This window comes from Phasianus colchicus, chromosome 20 (assembly GCF_987193195.1).
Source record: "Phasianus colchicus chromosome 20, bPhaCol1.hap1.1, whole genome shotgun sequence".
Taxonomy (NCBI): Eukaryota; Metazoa; Chordata; class Aves; order Galliformes; family Phasianidae; genus Phasianus; species Phasianus colchicus.
The window spans coordinates 6,453,365-6,469,351 of record NC_143455.1 but is presented as its reverse complement, the minus strand read 5'-3'; the positions used below and the strand labels follow the sequence as shown (position 1 = coordinate 6,469,351).

The following is a 15,987-nucleotide window of genomic DNA, read 5'->3' as shown; positions in this document are numbered from 1 at the left end:
ATGAACACCTCAGAACCTCCTTTGCCGTAGGAAAGCATCTAGCTCACTGTGTTCCCTTGCATAAGTTTCCCCACAAGGCAATGGATAGATGTGAGGGCAGAGTGCCAGGGGGTGCCCAGCACAGGGCTCCCATCGCTGCCATGCAGAGCAGGACACGACCACTCATTGACTTGAGGGTACAGCTTCCAGCTGTTGGTGGCTTTTAGAGCATCCCAGCTCAACAGCCGTCCCACCAGGCAGCCCTCCTGCAGCCACCATGGACAAGCTGTGACACTCATGGCACAAAAAGCCCAGAGTTTTTGGGAAGCAGCGCACTACCCAAATGCATTTACCATGGAAACCCGGCTCCAGGCTGGTAGCCCCAGTGGAATCTGCCATTGGCTCCAGCTATGGAGGAGGCAGCCTGGACAGTAAAATCTTTCAATGTGAATGGTGCCGACCAAGCAGTCTGGAACTGATCTGGTAGTGCTTTTTGAGGCAGCCAAACACGCTGCTTTATCCTGTAATTATTCACCCGCTTCCAGACAGCACAATGTGGAAATGCTGAGCCAGTCAGCACTCCCAGCCCTTCTTCACCTGAGGAAGTCAGGCCACAGAAGTTAGGGACAGCAGAGCAGCAGCTTTCCTAATGTATTTTTGGGGAGGTGGGAAGCAGCACATCAAACCCTCCCTGCATCAGCTCCAGGAGTGCTGGAGGTGGGGGCCTGCTCAGCTCAAGACAACACCAAAGGAATGGCTCTGCTGAAGCTTTTCAGACAAATCTATTAAGCTGTACGTGTCAATTGGTTTTGGCTGAAGCCAGATCCATAGAGGTCACACTTATAACCCTCCCCCCAAATCTGATCGCTCCCCAGCCCCATCCTGCACTGCCATCAAATTCACCGCCTGTGAATTTGGCTGCCTCAAAAACCTGGGCAAAGGAAGCAGAGACGTGGGCCTTGCACAGCCTGTTTGGGTACTTGCACACACTCAAACTCGTGAGGGATTCAGTTCAAACCCCAAAACACCACCCAGCACCGGGTCAGCCACCAGCCCAGCACTCCCTGGGAGCCACCGTGCCATACACCATGCCTGAGCCAGCACGGGGCACAACGACGCTCCTAGTCCTATCCAGCCTTCCTCTTCTCCTGCACTGCAACAAGCCGTTTGCCACCTCTTCTCTATCTGTATCCAATTGCCAGAACAGCTTCGCAGCACTTCGGGGAGCAGGAGGGCAGACACCCAAAGCGCTGCGATCCACCCCGCGGCTCCGAGCCCGAGGACAGCGAAGTCCGCCACCGGCGGAGCCACAGCGCCACCAAGCGGCACAACGTCAGCGCCACCCGGCGGCCTGAGCTACAGCGCCACCTAGCGGTCATCGCTGCTCTGCACCGCTCACATCGCCCGGCACGTGTTCCCCTCCAGCTGGGAGGAGGGCATCACTGGCATTTGCAGGGAGCAGACGACACGAGGTTCGCGAGTATTTTTTTTTCCCCCCTTCTTGTAATTACCCATCTCCCTGTTGCTTTGCCAGTGAACATCTCGGAGGAGAGCAAGGCTCCTCCTGCATTGACAGCTCCGTGTTCTTGCACCAATCCGTGCTCCTCATGGGTAGTCAAGGGCCCCCACCACTTCCTGCAGGTATTTACAGGAGAAGCGGAAAAGAAAGGACCAAGAGTGCTCCAGGGATGTTCTCCAGATGCTCAGGCACAGGGCAGGGACTGCCCTGCTGGGATCCATGTCCTGGCCCTCCCTGAATCTGGGCAATCACCACCTGAATCTGCAGCAACAGCAGCTCCTTGCAAAGCTAACAGCTGTGCTTCAGCAATAGCAGCACCAAACTTCCTAATCAAAGCCAAGAGGAGATATCTGATGAAGAGAAACAGAGAGAAATCCTCCCATCTGTCACACCCAAAGCACTGATGAGCATCAGAAAGAGTTACTGTTTGTATTCACTCTTAACTTTTTATTTCTTTGGACTTAGTTCCATTGAGGGAAGTGGAACGGAAGTGTTTGTTGTGAATGGAGATTCAGCTTTGTCCAAACACATTTCTAAGGTGCACTTCTAAACACTTTTCTTTTCTGCCCTTCCCTTGCCATGGTCACAATTGCATTCTGCAGCTACAGCATCCTTTCCACAGCCACTCTCTTCTCTTTCACTATGTGAAGCACCCAAAAATGCTCTGGCAACCTAAACCTACACAGATTCCCCCACAACAGTTCACCCAGAATAATAATCTGTGGTGACACACACACCCCACTTACTCTCTCTTCTCCATTCCTCCCAGTCCATCCTAGAAGCCACACCACAGCTTACAGCACACGAGGATGCCCACTTTGGTCCTCGTAATCCCAGCAGACAGAGGCACAGCTGAGGACGCTGGAGCCCAGCAGCCCACACTCAGAGCCATTCAGCCGGAAGGAACTGCAGAATTCGTTTTTTTCTCAGCCTTGCGCAGAAGGTCTGGCAGACCTTGCTAACCAGCGCCCATCGCCCCGCCGGGCGCACAGCGCGGCGCAGCCCGGCCCAACGCGGCCGCCAGGTGGCAGCGCGGCCCCGGATCGACCCCGTTGTGCCGCTCCGCCCGGGGACGGATCTGAACGACGGCAGCTGGGAAAGGTTCTGAGTTATCTCCGCCGCAAGGAGTCGTTAGCAGACCGAAAAGAGTGATGGGGTTTTGCGACTTAAGCAACGTCTATGAGTTTTTACTGCTTGCAAGCGGAGGTAAGGTTCTCTGTAGGGAGATCCCGGTTAAGTCTTCCTGCAATTCCCAGGGAGTGCAATACCAGACAGAACTGACAGCCATCGAGACATGCAGTGTCTCAGGAGAGTGACACCCAAAGAGAAAGCAGGGCTTGGTGCATTGCTTTTACACAAGTGGAGAGAGCAGCCAAGCCGCTAGTGGAGATCCTCATTTACAGTTCACCTCTCAAACAGCTGAAGATAGCAAAGCAAAGCCAGAAATACCAGCCTGGACCCTTATTGCACAAGCTGTTAGAGATCCAAGCTGCATTACACTTGTTTGGGGTGGAGTCTCTGCCTTGCCTTACCCCAAGGAGCTCTGGTCTCAAGCTGCTGTAATACCAACAAACGCAAATGTGTGATATCATCCCCTCTCCCTGTAGTTCAGGGACAGGAACCAAAGGACTCGTGTTGCAAGGAGATAAACTCAAGTGCTTGGTACATTCAGATGCTCATTGGGAAAACCACAACCACAAGGCTCTGGGAAGAGACAGAGCTACGTAACAGCACCAGTCAGATGCCAACAGAGGAATTGAAAACATCTGAGCTGGGAACATCCCAGCTCTGCTCAGATAGCTGGGTGTGAGCAGTGCAAAGTGAGCATGAGCCAGATGCCTCTTCAGGTTTGCATTTGCCTTCTCCATCCATACTGAAAAGCATCCAGCTGGCAGAGCTGTCTCTGGGGAGGACACACCACATCCTCTCCTGTATTTGCATTCAGGCAAAAAAAGAACAGCATCTTTATATCTCCTGTTTCCCTTCATCCACACTGGTGCAGAAAACTGCTCAGCTGCTGCAGAACACACAGCTGCACTGCCCCTGAATAGACACCAGCACAGACCTCACTCCCATCAGCCTGCATCAGACTTTTGGCCTGACTGAGCACCAACAAGCAGTAACAGATGAGCTCTAACCCAAAACAGAAACGTACTTTATTTTAAGAAGTTTTTCACAGCAGCAATTTTCCCTTTGTTCATCACATTTCTCAGCTTTATTCTCCCACACCAAAGCTCACTTCAGAGGAAAACACATGACAGAAAGCAGCCTAGGCAGAGTGAACCACAGCATCATCTCAAGAAAGCCATTTCTGCTCTATGCCCCAGAAATAAATGGGATCCACCTCAGCTCAAAGCAACAGAGCACCTGCAGGCTTAAAGCCTGTGCAGTAAACAGGGACTAAAGGGGAACATCCTCCCCAGAGCACATGTGGACCATGAAAGTTATGTTCTATCAGTGGGTCAGTCTCAGAGGAAAGCCAAAAAACAAAATAACTGCATTCCCCTCTTGGCAATGGGCAGCACAGAAGGCTGGACCAGGGCCCAAGCAAAGGTCCGTGAGAGATGGCACAGGAGTCTGAAGTGCTTTGGGGCACAAAGCCCCAGGAAATGCTCTCCAGGACAGCAGGAGAAGCCCCTCTCCCCCAGCACAACAGTCACCAGCTCACCCAAGCCAGAATCCCTGTGTTAATTCCCCATCCACAGCTCCTCCCGCAGAGCCCCTTGGGCACATCTCAGCATCCTGCTGATGTCACTGCCGACACCAACCCGCCCATAGGAAAAATCAAAACACACACCAAAGGCCTGGCATCATTTTCCAGCATTCCCCTGCCTTCCCCAAAGTGGATTTGCTGTTTCAAGGAGGCTTACAGCTCACCTCCCTCTGCCCACTCACTCACAGCTCACCTCCCTGCACTCGCTCCCCCCCTTGAGATGAGCCCCACACTGTTCCCAATAAGCCTCACAAGTGGGAGCCCCCCTGCCCACCCCACATCTCCCACCACCCGCTATGACACACTTACAAGCACAGCAAGCCAGCAGGGTTCCTCCTTTCCAGGGAAAGAAAGAGAAGCCTGCCTGCGGGATGCTGCACTCCCACTCCTTTGTCCATTATTCTGCAGTAACCTCAGAAAGAAAGCACGAGATTTCAGGCTCAGACAGTGCTAAAAAGATCACTGAAGTAGGAGATGAAAGCCATGTTAGCTTTCCAAAGCAAACCTCTATCTACTCCATTGCTCCTGGAGTAGAGGTAACTAAGTCTCGCATCGTTTCCCAAAAATGGAGGAAAAAATATCTTAAAAAAGAAGGAAATCAAATCCTTGACTCACCTCAGAGCAGCAGGATATTCCCACGCGTGTGTATGGATGTGGTCTTCTCCCAGAGTGCTGCAATGCTGAGAAATAGTAGCCCAAAAAGGAGAGGTGTCTGCAGCGCTGAGCTGCAACTGCAGCTTTCTACATTTGTAAGTCAGGTGATCTCAAACACCAAAGGCAGTCGCACGAGTTGAGGAAAAGCTGCCATGCTGGCTGAGCGATGCCAAAAGAAATAATCCAGCAGATTTAGAGGAGCAGGTGTCTGTGGCCACCTGGCAGCAGCGCGCATTTCCAGCTATGGGCAGAAGGGTGCATCCAAAACCCACAGCAGTCCAAGAGGGCTCCAGATGTGAGATCCCAACAGACAGAAGACATCAGGATAAATCCTCCTTGCTTGGCCAAGGGGGAAAAGTCCCAAACCCACACACGGTCAGGCTGATTGTGCCTTCTCTCTTCCAGGTACAAAGGACACTCCAACAGCCATCACATCCATCTGCCCATCAGGATGGCAGTTACCAAAACCTGCAGAGAAACACGTGTCAGGATGAAGGAACAGCAGTGACCTGCAGCAGGTCCGACACACAGGAAACAACCCGGCCACAGAAGGAGGACAATTTCTCAGCAGGACAACACGGCCATGCACCCTGCAGTGGGGCAGGGAGCAGAATTCCCCCACTGCAAGGATGCCCTGATGAAATGAGCACTGCAGCAGATGTGCTGAGCCCTCCTGTGGGTCTGCTCAGCTGGAAATCACACAGAACCCACTGTCCCTTGGCAGGGGACGCAGCATCTTCCACCCTCAAAAGCAAATAGAAGTCACTGGAACGCTGTCACTGCAGCACACAGGATTCCATAAGAGGGATTTTGATTTAGCACTTGTCTGATTGATGGCTCCACGCTCACAAGCACTACAGCATGTGTGCATGCACAGCACTTTATGGGGATACACTGGGACTGCCCCGCTTCGTTAGGGCGCTGCTGCTCTCCAGCACAAAGTCCGTATTTGTTTCCCTGCAGGGGTGGAAATAAAGGGGGTTTTGTATTTTCTTCCTCTTCTCTTTGCAGGCTGGAGTGAGTTTATTTGACACTCCAGCACTCTTTGTGCGCTGAGTGCCCGAGGATAAATGCTACCCTTAAGAGTTACTTGGCGTTAGACAGAGGGACCCTCTTCAGAGGAGAATGGGGGTTTGTTGGGATGGGGCGGGGGGGCACAGGGGAGGGGGCCTCTGAAGAGTTGCCTATGCAGCCCTCATAGAAGGGTCTCTGTCCTGGGCCACAATAGAGTGAATTCTTAAAGATACCGGGAGCTGAAAGGAAGGAAGGAACTTTCCTCCCTTTAAAAAGGATTTTGGGGAACAATTGGAGAAGCTATAGAAAAGGGATCATTATTTCCCATCTAGGCTGTTGAACTGGAAGCCCTCCCTCCCCCTCAGCTGGGCAGATGTGATGTTTGCCATTGGGACACACAGGACCTGGGGCCACCGTCACCACCCGGTTCCTTTTTTCCAAGGGAGCTGTGATGCCACTGCAGCTTGGCTGGTGAGCTCCAGGTAATTCTACTCACAGCAAAATTCAGTGTTTGCATCAAACACATGTATGCCAAACACTTGCAGTGCCCACATCCAGCTCTTGCTGCCCTGTGTCTGAGCAGGATGCTCAGTGCACACACCTGCAGGCTGCACTGCAGCACCACCCACAACCCAAATGTGGCTGCTTTTCCACCCCAAAATTAGCCTTGCTCATCACTGTCCCCCCAGAGGGTGACACCATGCCCTCCTTCAACATGCAGGAAAGAGGAGATGCTGGCACCATGTGCTCCAAATAAAGCATGTTACAAAGCTGCAGCTGGCCACAAAGCAGGCTGATGGAGAACAACCCCCCCTGCAAGCAAGATTTGTCCATAGCCACCAGCCTTTCCTGCTGTTCATTGAGGTGCCAGCACTCGGCCACAGGCTCTGCTGGGGGGCTCCCAGGAGCAGCCAAGCAGGGTTTTCCTGTCTTGGAAACACAGAAAAGCCACTGCCAGCTTCATTCCTTAAGCCTATTTGCCACCAATAGGCATTTGGGCACGGAGCTCTGAGTGAGCCAAGCTGCCTCTTGGTGTCAGCAGCACCCAGGTGCTGCTCATCTCCCTCCCATAGGTGCTGCCTACCCAGGGATGAGCCAACCCCAGCACTGAGCTCATCTGCATGGGAAGATGAGCAGGAGAGTTCCACCTGCCAAAAACCAGTATTTAACACATATCCCAAAGGAATGTTCCCTGCAGCATTCTTCCCAACCCAAAGCCTCCATGCAGTAGCATGCACCACGCAGCAACCTGCTGTCACAGTGCATTAGGAGTTGTCTTAGACTGAGCTCCACTGAGAGCCATCACTGGGCACTGCCTTCTGTGAGAGCACGGGCAGTTCTGCTGCAGCTATACCAGACCATTGACAGCTCCAGGGGCAAGAAGGGCCTTCAGAGAGCCTGTCCCAATTTAAAACCCATCCTGGGCTGGGCTCTATTTCTGCTGGAAAGCTGCATAACCACCCAGGGAATCAAACATTTATTTCAAGGCTTGGGTTTTAACCCTCCAGCTGCATTGCCTGCTGCCACAGGAAGGGAAAACCAGCAGGAAAAGGGGGGAAAACAAAGCACTAAAAGCAGAGCAGGACACGAAGCCACACGAAACCCAGCTCTGTCCCCAGGGGCTAATATGGTAACGCCCCGTAAACCCTAATCCTGTGTTAAGAGTTCTCATCAAAACCCAACAGTATTTACTACCTCCTTTAAGTCCCTAATAAAAGGGTTTTCCTGCAGTGTTTACACTAACAGAGGGGACTTTACGCCAGCATTTGCCCTTTTATTATTTTAAATTCATCTTTCTGATGAAATAAGCCACTCTGAACAAGGCTGCCCTTTGTAATGCCATTATAACTTTCTGGCCAGCCGTGGTAACTGGCAAAGCACCCTGCTTTCCTTACCCTCCCTTTTGTTGCTTTTCCCTTCTACTCGAAGGTCAAACAGGAGAGCCCCCAGTGAGCTGCATTGTGCTGCTGCCTTATCCCCCCATTGTCTGGGGCCTGAGACATCTGATCTCCCAGCACCGAAGGCACTTGGATCACTTCGTATAGAGAAGAGTTCCTGGACAGAAAAGCCCATCTCAAACCCTCTGGTAAAGATGAGCCAATTGCTGTTAGGAAACACCCATCCCACTGAGGAGAGGCAATGCTCCTACATTAAATGTGTTTGAAACCAAACAAAAGAGGAACACACGGCCATGTCCAGCCCTCAGAGCATCTCAGAGCCCAGGCTCCCATATTTCATTGCTGTTCTTCACTACATTCAGAGGTATTTGTCTCAGGTCCCAGTGTCCTCTGAGCCCTCTCTAGCTGCATTACACTGAGGCAGTCAGGTACACATGAGCTGCTCTAAATACTAAACCCACAGTTTAATTTATAGCTAATCATCCAGCTGCTTACATCCCCTACAAATGACTGTGACTGCCAATCCTCTCTGGTTCAGGGCAGCTCTCTTCTTCCATACTCAAAAGGTGAAGCTGCCTTCCCCAGGCTGCAGGGTGAACCTTGGGGGCTTGGTACAAGCAAAGCCCAGGAGATCTGTGGGTTTAAACCATTTAGGTCACTTCCACCATAGCTTCTACCTCCCCATTGCTGCAGGTAGAAAGATCTGAGCCAGTAAATCAGTGCTGGCAACAGAGGCAGCTGTGGCACCAACATCCCAATCACCACCAAACCCACAGGTGGCTGCCAGCAGCACAGCACATCCCATGCCCAGCAGCTTCCCCATGCCTTGCAGAGACTCAACTCCTGCAGCACAGCCCTCCCTGCTCAGGAGACACCATGAAGGGAATGCCCATGGCTGTAACAGTGGCTATAACTTCCCCCTGCCAATGAAAGGGGGGGGGCTTGGGGGGGGAGGGAAGTGCTGTGCTTGCAAAGGGACTTCACACTTTGGGTTACAGGCCCTCTTCTCATCAAGAAGTTACCTCCCAGCTGTCAGGGGGCTGGGAAGGTCCAACCATTCAACAGCACCCCAGGAAAGGTTACTGCCAACCCATGGAATGAAACCTGAGGGGTTGGTTTAGAGATTTGCACGTGGAAAGCAACCAGCAAACAAGCAGCACAATAAGAAAGACAAGTCCAAGCAGTATTAGCACCAAAGCCCTAGAGAAAGGAGAGCCCAAGCACTGCAACACCCCGTGTGCCCCACACTGCCACCCCATTAGCATAGGTGTGACCCCACATCTGTGGGAGGATCGAGGTGTGCAGATTTTCCCACCCATCCATAATTTTACATGATGGCTTTGGGACATCAATGATCTCATCACCTGTCTGACAGCACAGAATGAATTGGGGAGGAGGAAGGTGCCCTCACATACACCTCTAAACCGAAAGCTGCCCTTCTAAAAACAGGCAGCATTTCCCCATGCCCGAGTCACTACTCAGCAACCCCCTCTTCCCCCTGCTTCCATCCCACCAGCTGGGTCTGTGATTATAAAAAGATGTCTCAATTAGCAGGAGAGCTGAGCAATTCCTCCCATCTCAAAACCCTTCAGAGGAAATGCATTCCAATCCAGCAGAGAGCCACACTAACAATGTCTGGGCAATAAAAGCTCCTCTTGTTTATATCAAAGTAACCTCAAAAATCCTCTCCCCAAACAAGCATCCATCACCTTCCATACGGATCAGTGGGCTCAAACTGGAAGGGCTGGTGTTGTCCTCAGTGCACTGCATCCCCAGGAGCAGACAGCACTAATTTGTGTGTTATTGGTTGCAGGTCTAGACCGGTGTGGTCTTTTTGTTGTAGTGAGCAAAAGAAGGGAGTCATTCATGTTTTTCCAGCATTCATACAAAAGTGCTCTTGTGCATCACAGATACCTCGCATCACCCACCCTCATCAAGTGTTCCCAGCTCCATGTATACAGCACAAGAAGGTGGGAAGAGCCCCGGGCCCCCAGTAGAGGGGGGGAAAAGGGGGAATTGAGGATCCTCAGGGCCTCCCCTCACCCCAGCCAGGCACCTGCCCACAGCTCACTGCAGTCCCTCTGTAGCATAGAGCCTTTCTACAGAGGTTTTCCCACGGGGGGGAAAAGGGAAAAGTCATAAGATAAAAAATTATAAAGTCTTTTAAAAATGATTTAAAAAAGAGAGAGAGAGAGAGAGAGAGAGATAATACCTTCATGGTTTTTCTTACAGAGATCCTTGCCAACCCAGCCCCTTGGCTCCCAACCTCGGAGCATCCCCCGGCCGCAGCCCCCGGAGCCACCCGGACACAAAGGCGGCTGAACCAGGGCCGGAACACATCGGAGGCACAGCGGGCCCCGCGAGGAGATGCCCAGGACCCTTCCGATACCCCACACTCCCCGACCCCCAAGCGAGAAGCCTACCTCAGCGGGCCGCCTCCCAGCCGCCGCATCACCCCACCACCACAACCATCCGTGCTCACATCTCCCGGCGGGGACGGACGACCCCGAGATGCTCGAGGGGGGAGATACGAGTGGAAGGGGATCGGTCCGGCATCGCTATCGCTCCCTGCCCAAACAGAGCCCGTACCACCGCACACAGAGATGCTCCGACTGCGGCGTTTGGGCCATTTCCCTGCTTATAAAGCCCCGCTGGCGACGGGCGGGCGGGCGGCGCTGCTTCACGGGACTTGTAGTTCCTCCCCCGGGCCGGGAGCCGCCTCCCCCCGTCCCTCCCTCCCTCTTTTCCTCCGTCTATGCGTGCGTCCGAAGGGGGGGGTGGAACCTCGGTCCGTCCCCCGGCGGATCCATCCCATAAACTGCGGGTCAATGAGTAACGCCAGCGAGCACTCAGCACCGAGAGCGATCGTTTCAATTGTGCCGTGTATTAGTTATTGTTTAGTTTAATGATTGGCCCAATTATTAATTTAAATTAATGATTAACCCATCTGTGGGATGAATGAGCAATTAAATGTACTGTTGACGTGCGGGCTGATTTAAAGCCCATCCTTGCGAGTAGGCTCCATGCAGGCAAAGCCTGCCCTGTATGCCCTCGTGGGACGGATCCTTCCCCATGCATCTCCCCTCTGCTGTGTGCTTCCCCACGCACTTTTAATTCAATCCCCATTTTTGTACGGCGCAGAAAAATACCCCAAAGGAGACCTCAAGAAGGCAGGTGGCAATGGGAGGACAAACAGCTCTGCACAGCCCCTTTGCAGACAAATTTTAAGCAATGGAGAGGGTGAATGGTACAGAAGGTGTTGGTCGGGAGGGTGACCACATGCTGCTCCAAATCCCATTAGGCTCAGTTTGGGTGAGCCATCTCCCAGCCAGTGGCTGCACAGGGGCTGGGAGCCAACATCCCACCTGCACTGCAAAGGGCTGCATCCTCTGCTGCAGGAGGGAAAACCACAGCAGTGAAACCGCAGGAGTGTTGTAGGACAAGTGAGCAAGGGGCTGAGGGAGAAAGAGGGAGAGAAAAGGGAGGGGGGAAAACCTCCTGGCACGTTTTCAGGGCCCAAAACTGGAGTGGAAATGCTTCCCTTCCCTTAATTGCTTGGAGACCAGATGAATTTCTTGAAGAAACCGCAGCCGAAATGCTGCACAAATCACATTGTTGTGCTTGTGTTGGCTGCGTTCGGAGGGAGGTAAAAGGTCATCGTTTATGGTATATTAAAAGGAAAATATATATAAATTTTAATGCTGTGGAGGAGGGGTTGTGCTGCTTTTTCATCCTCGCATTCTCTAAATTAAAACCTGTTTGGCAAGCAGCGGAGTGCAACCAGCAGCAAGGAGCAGTGCTGGGAAAAGCTCCTACGCGTGGCACTGCAGCAGCCCCTGCAGCCCCCAGGTGTCCCTTCCTATTGTCCTGCCCAGCCCTGCTCATGGGGCAGCCCTACCAGGGAGCAGCCCTGGTCCTATATGCACAGAAAGACAGACCTAGAACTGGAGCAAAGTAACATCCCGCTGGGCAGGATGTGCTGGGAGCATCCATACGGTGCCCACAGGTAGGATGAGACCCAACGTCCACTGGAGTCCATGAGAAGGCTTCTCGACTGGAGTTACATCTTTGAATGGCCAACATCAGCAGGAAGACCGAGAGCTTGGTGGCACAGAACCACCTGCTCAGATGGCTCTGGATTTCTCCAGGCAAGTTACCATTTTGGTAGCTTCTTTGGGAAGCTTTGCTTCCTTTTCTGCTGTTGTTGCCTCCAGAACAATACGCATACAGGACACACGATGCACTGAAATAGGGTGAAGCACTGGAATAAAGCAGTATGCTGTAACAGGGCAAAGCACTGTAGTAGGGTGATGCACTGCGACGCAGTGATGCACTCTAATGGAGCAGTGCACTGTAAAACATTGGCAAGGCTCTGCTCACAGCCCACCCAGCTCCATGCAGCTCTAAGCACAGGGCTGGCACAGAGGTGAGCGACTCAATCCCAGCAGAGCTTGGCTTTGATTTACTGGAGGATCCCAACTCCAGTTTTACTGAGTGTGAAGTGAGTGCAAAAGGTTTGGGAGATGCTGTGTGTTGCTGCCAGGTGAGCCAGCACCCACCAGGGCTGGAGAATGAAACAGGGCCCTGCGTGCCTGTGATCCTGCAAACACAAAGACATTGTTTTATGGGAGAGCCACCACCTCCCCTTCCCAGCTCCTTGTGAGAGGACAGCATTCCTGCCCCGCATTCCTCAGCCGCTGCTGGGATGGGGAGGGGAGAAGGGAGCAAAGCCTTGAGTTTTAATTAGAACAGTGCCCTGCATGGGTGGTGTGGGGAGGGAGTGGAGTTACCATAAAGAGAGATAAAGTGCTGCAGGTCGGGGAATGAGGATCAGTACATGAGAGCCTGCAGACTTCAGAATGTCAGCCAGATGTTCCCAAGTCACAGCACATCAGTGCTTTCCCAGCTGAAAGCATCCTTTATCCTTGTAGGGCACCTGAGGAAGGAGGGAGGGGTTTGGCCCCACAGCTGCAGAACATGGATCAGTGCAACCTGCAGCCTCCAGCCACGGGGCTCGGAGTTGTTTGTGAGAGCTTTTAAGAGCAGGAAATCCTCTCTGCAGATGGGGAGAGGAGGGATTTGGGCTGAGGATGCATATGGTGCTCTGTGCTCTCAGCCTGGCTGTGGGGCTGCAGCACTACAGGGCTGACACAGCACCAGCATCACATGGGGAGGGCAGTTAGAGATGGGCAACAGCATGGATAAAATGAAAGGGAAATGGGAAGGGAGATGTGGGAATGAGCTCCCATCAGACACGCTCTCTGAAACCTCTGCAAGTCCTCTGCCCTCCAGATACCCTCCCCACATGGGCTAACTATATAGTGATATATTGAAATATGGGAACAAAAAGCTTTTTATTTCATTCGCCGAGAATGCCAAATGTCCGTGAAGGCCAATAAAGAACTGTTGCTCCACGGAATGGTGAGCTGCACTTCAGGTAAAACAAAAACAACCTGAATCGTTGCCCAAAACTTGAATCAACCCCAAAGTTCAAAAAATAAAATAAAATAAAACAACTTGAGGTTTTGTAACAAAGTGCTGTGACATGGGTTTGTTTTTTTCCCTGTTTCTGGGTGACCAGAAGAGGAGCATCAAAGGGTTCTGTGCACAGAGCTGTTCCTGGAGGGGAGAGGGAGAAAACCATTGCTGATAGCAAACGTGGGTATCTGGGAAATGAAGGAGCCATTGGAAGAGGGAGCGATGCCAGAGCAGCTGCTGTGAGTTCTGCACACTCAACATCCCTTCCACCTCCAAGAAAGGCTGTAGGACAAAGGACACAGCCGTCACCTGTTTGCACAGTGACAAAGCCCAGGCAGGGAAGAGCTGTTTAAATGCTGTTCCCAAGGGCACGCAGCAGCCCTGTGGCACAGAGATCCTCCACCTCCCACCTGGGCATCCCAACACAGGGATGGTGAGGGTCTGAGAGACCCCAACAACCTCAGCCCCCAGGTGTCCCCATATGGAGGTGATGGGAGGGTCTGGGTGGAACACGAGGCCAAATCTGCACAGGGAGTGGGGGAAAGAACACCAGCCCATGAGATGCTGACCCTGTGCTAGTGTATCTATGGGCTGTGTTTTATATTTAAGTTAATTTATAAAAACTTTAAGGCTGAAATGCTGTTAGAAGTGCATTGCGCTCTCTGCCACAGAAATTCATGATTTGAGCTCGAAAAGGTGACTCACTGAACATCCATTATAACGAGGAATAAAACCACACACACACACACTGAGCGAGATTTTCAAGGAGCCCCGTGATTTAGTGTCTCTTTCTTTCTCTCCCCACACTTTTTGCCTCCTGCACAAGGATCTATTGAGAAGCTGCAGAACAAACGTTCCCTTATGCAGCTCCAAAAAAGTCTCCGTCAGTTTGTCTGAGACAGCTGCCTCCAAGCACGCTATGGTTACTCATTAACCAGGTCTCCCAGGGCAAGGGGAAGAAGGAGTAAACTTAATAGACCCTAAACCAGTGGCAAAATAATAATAATAGTAATAAAGAAAATAAATAAATCAGGTGTCCTGGAAAAGGAAAGGGAGAAAACAGGTGGCACCAGGAGCACTTCAGTGGGTGGACACGGAGGGTCCTGTGGGGATGGGCAGCCAGAGAGAAGCCCAAAGGGACCAGCAGCACCAGGAGCAAATGCATGGGGACAAAGGAGCGAGAGTATTAAAGGGAAAGAGAAGAAAGAGAGGGGACAGAGAGGCACTTGTGCTCCACGGTGCTTTATATGCTCCGAGTGCTGGGGGAGGATTACTTCATTGCCCGTCTTTGCTCCCCAATGGCTGGGTGCCTTCTCTCCTCCTTACAGGCTTTGCATGAGAATGAGTGGCTGCTGGGGACCGGGGGATGCTGGGGATATGGGGCTGCCTGGGGACATTGGGCTGCTAGGGTTGGCATGCACTCTCCAGTTATCCCCACGCTCCAACATCTTCATGCTGGATCCCAAAGATGGAACATCTTACTCAGCCCTGGGGTGGGTTCTGCCCTGCCCAGGTGAGACAGGCACCTTTCTGCACATCACCATCTCCCCCAGCCCTGCTCTGCTGAAAGCACAGTGTCCTTGGGATATTTGCACCCAAGGATGCACCTTGCAGCCACATTTCCCCCAGCTCCCACTTTTTGGGGAAGCATCCAAGTGAACCCAACCAGCCACACATTCCTGTGGGCATGGCACCATGGCAGGGCAGGACAGGGAGAGTGCAGAGCATTGCTGTGAGCAGGGCTGCTCCATCCTCTGCATGTGGCAAAGGGAACTGCGAGATCCTGACAGGAGCAGTAATTAGAGTTGCAATAAAACACCGAATATAGCTGCAAAGAGTGGCAGTAAATCAGCCCCTCCTGCCATTCACTGCCTGGATCTGGAAGCCTCGGTCAACACCAGCATTAATTCCCTGGGCTTTATTTGCCATACGTGCTCTCCCTGGAGATAAGAGGAAGGCAATTGACTGTAATTATCTCCCTGTATTTTGTCATGTGATTTTTTTTTTTCTCTCTCTCTCCCCCAAAAACAATTAAGGGATTGCAGGGAAAGGAATGGGGTGGGGATGGAGCAGTGCCAATTGCTCTCCTACAGCACCCAGCTCAGCACCCAGACCTGCACCTCTCACCCCTATATGTGAACCCCTATCTCCTGCATCATCTCCCACCCAGAGCTGCCCATCAGCAAGGATGCACCCAGTCCCATCTGGACCACGAGGCCAGGGTCTGTCAACAGCTGCAGAGGAAGGAGAGGAGAAGGCTGCAGGGCTGTGGTTCTGAGATTCAGCTCTTCCCAGGCAGCTCAGCTGGTGCGCCAGCAAAGCAGGTTCCTGACGATGAGATTTTTGTGAAATGCTAAACATCTGGAGCTCAGCCTCACAAGGCTGCCTTTGTGCAGCTGGTAAACTATCTGCCATAAAACAGCACTTGTTTCTGAGAGCTTCAAGGAGAGGGGGAGGGAGAAAGAAAAAGAGAGAAGCCACCCCCGTGGAGGAGGAACTTCTGCTCTCACAGGGGTTTTCCACGCTGCCCAAGGTGGGCAGAATGCTGTGGCCAAGACACTGCCAAACCCCATCCCCTGGGCCTTAACCTTTGGCAAAGCACAACTCGCAGGACACATTGCTGGGTTGCACTTAGGGTGCTGAGCTCCCACAGCACAGCCCCATAGGAAAAATGAGCGCACACAACTGGGAGATGATGTGACCAGCAGGACATGAAGGGCTGATGGCTTCAA

General features: G+C 52.4%; 1 long non-coding RNA gene across 10 annotated transcripts in view; it reads right to left on the bottom strand.

Moving 5' to 3' along the window:
- The window catches only part of LOC116232485 (uncharacterized), a 155,303-nt gene extending 144,789 nt beyond the window's left edge, over window positions 1-10,514 (bottom strand). For 3 of the 10 annotated variants that reach the window (XR_016459017.1, XR_016459012.1, XR_016459019.1), the window contains exons 1-2: window positions 10,201-10,512; window positions 4,827-5,333 (exon numbers count right to left, since the gene is read on the bottom strand). This is a non-coding gene — a long non-coding RNA (uncharacterized LOC116232485). Of the gene's footprint in view, window positions 1-4,826; window positions 5,334-10,200 lie in introns of all 10 variants that reach the window. The other 7 variants (XR_016459016.1, XR_016459013.1, XR_016459020.1 and 4 more) reach the window with 4 other exon arrangements.
- Window positions 10,515-15,987: the final 5,473 nt, after the last annotated feature.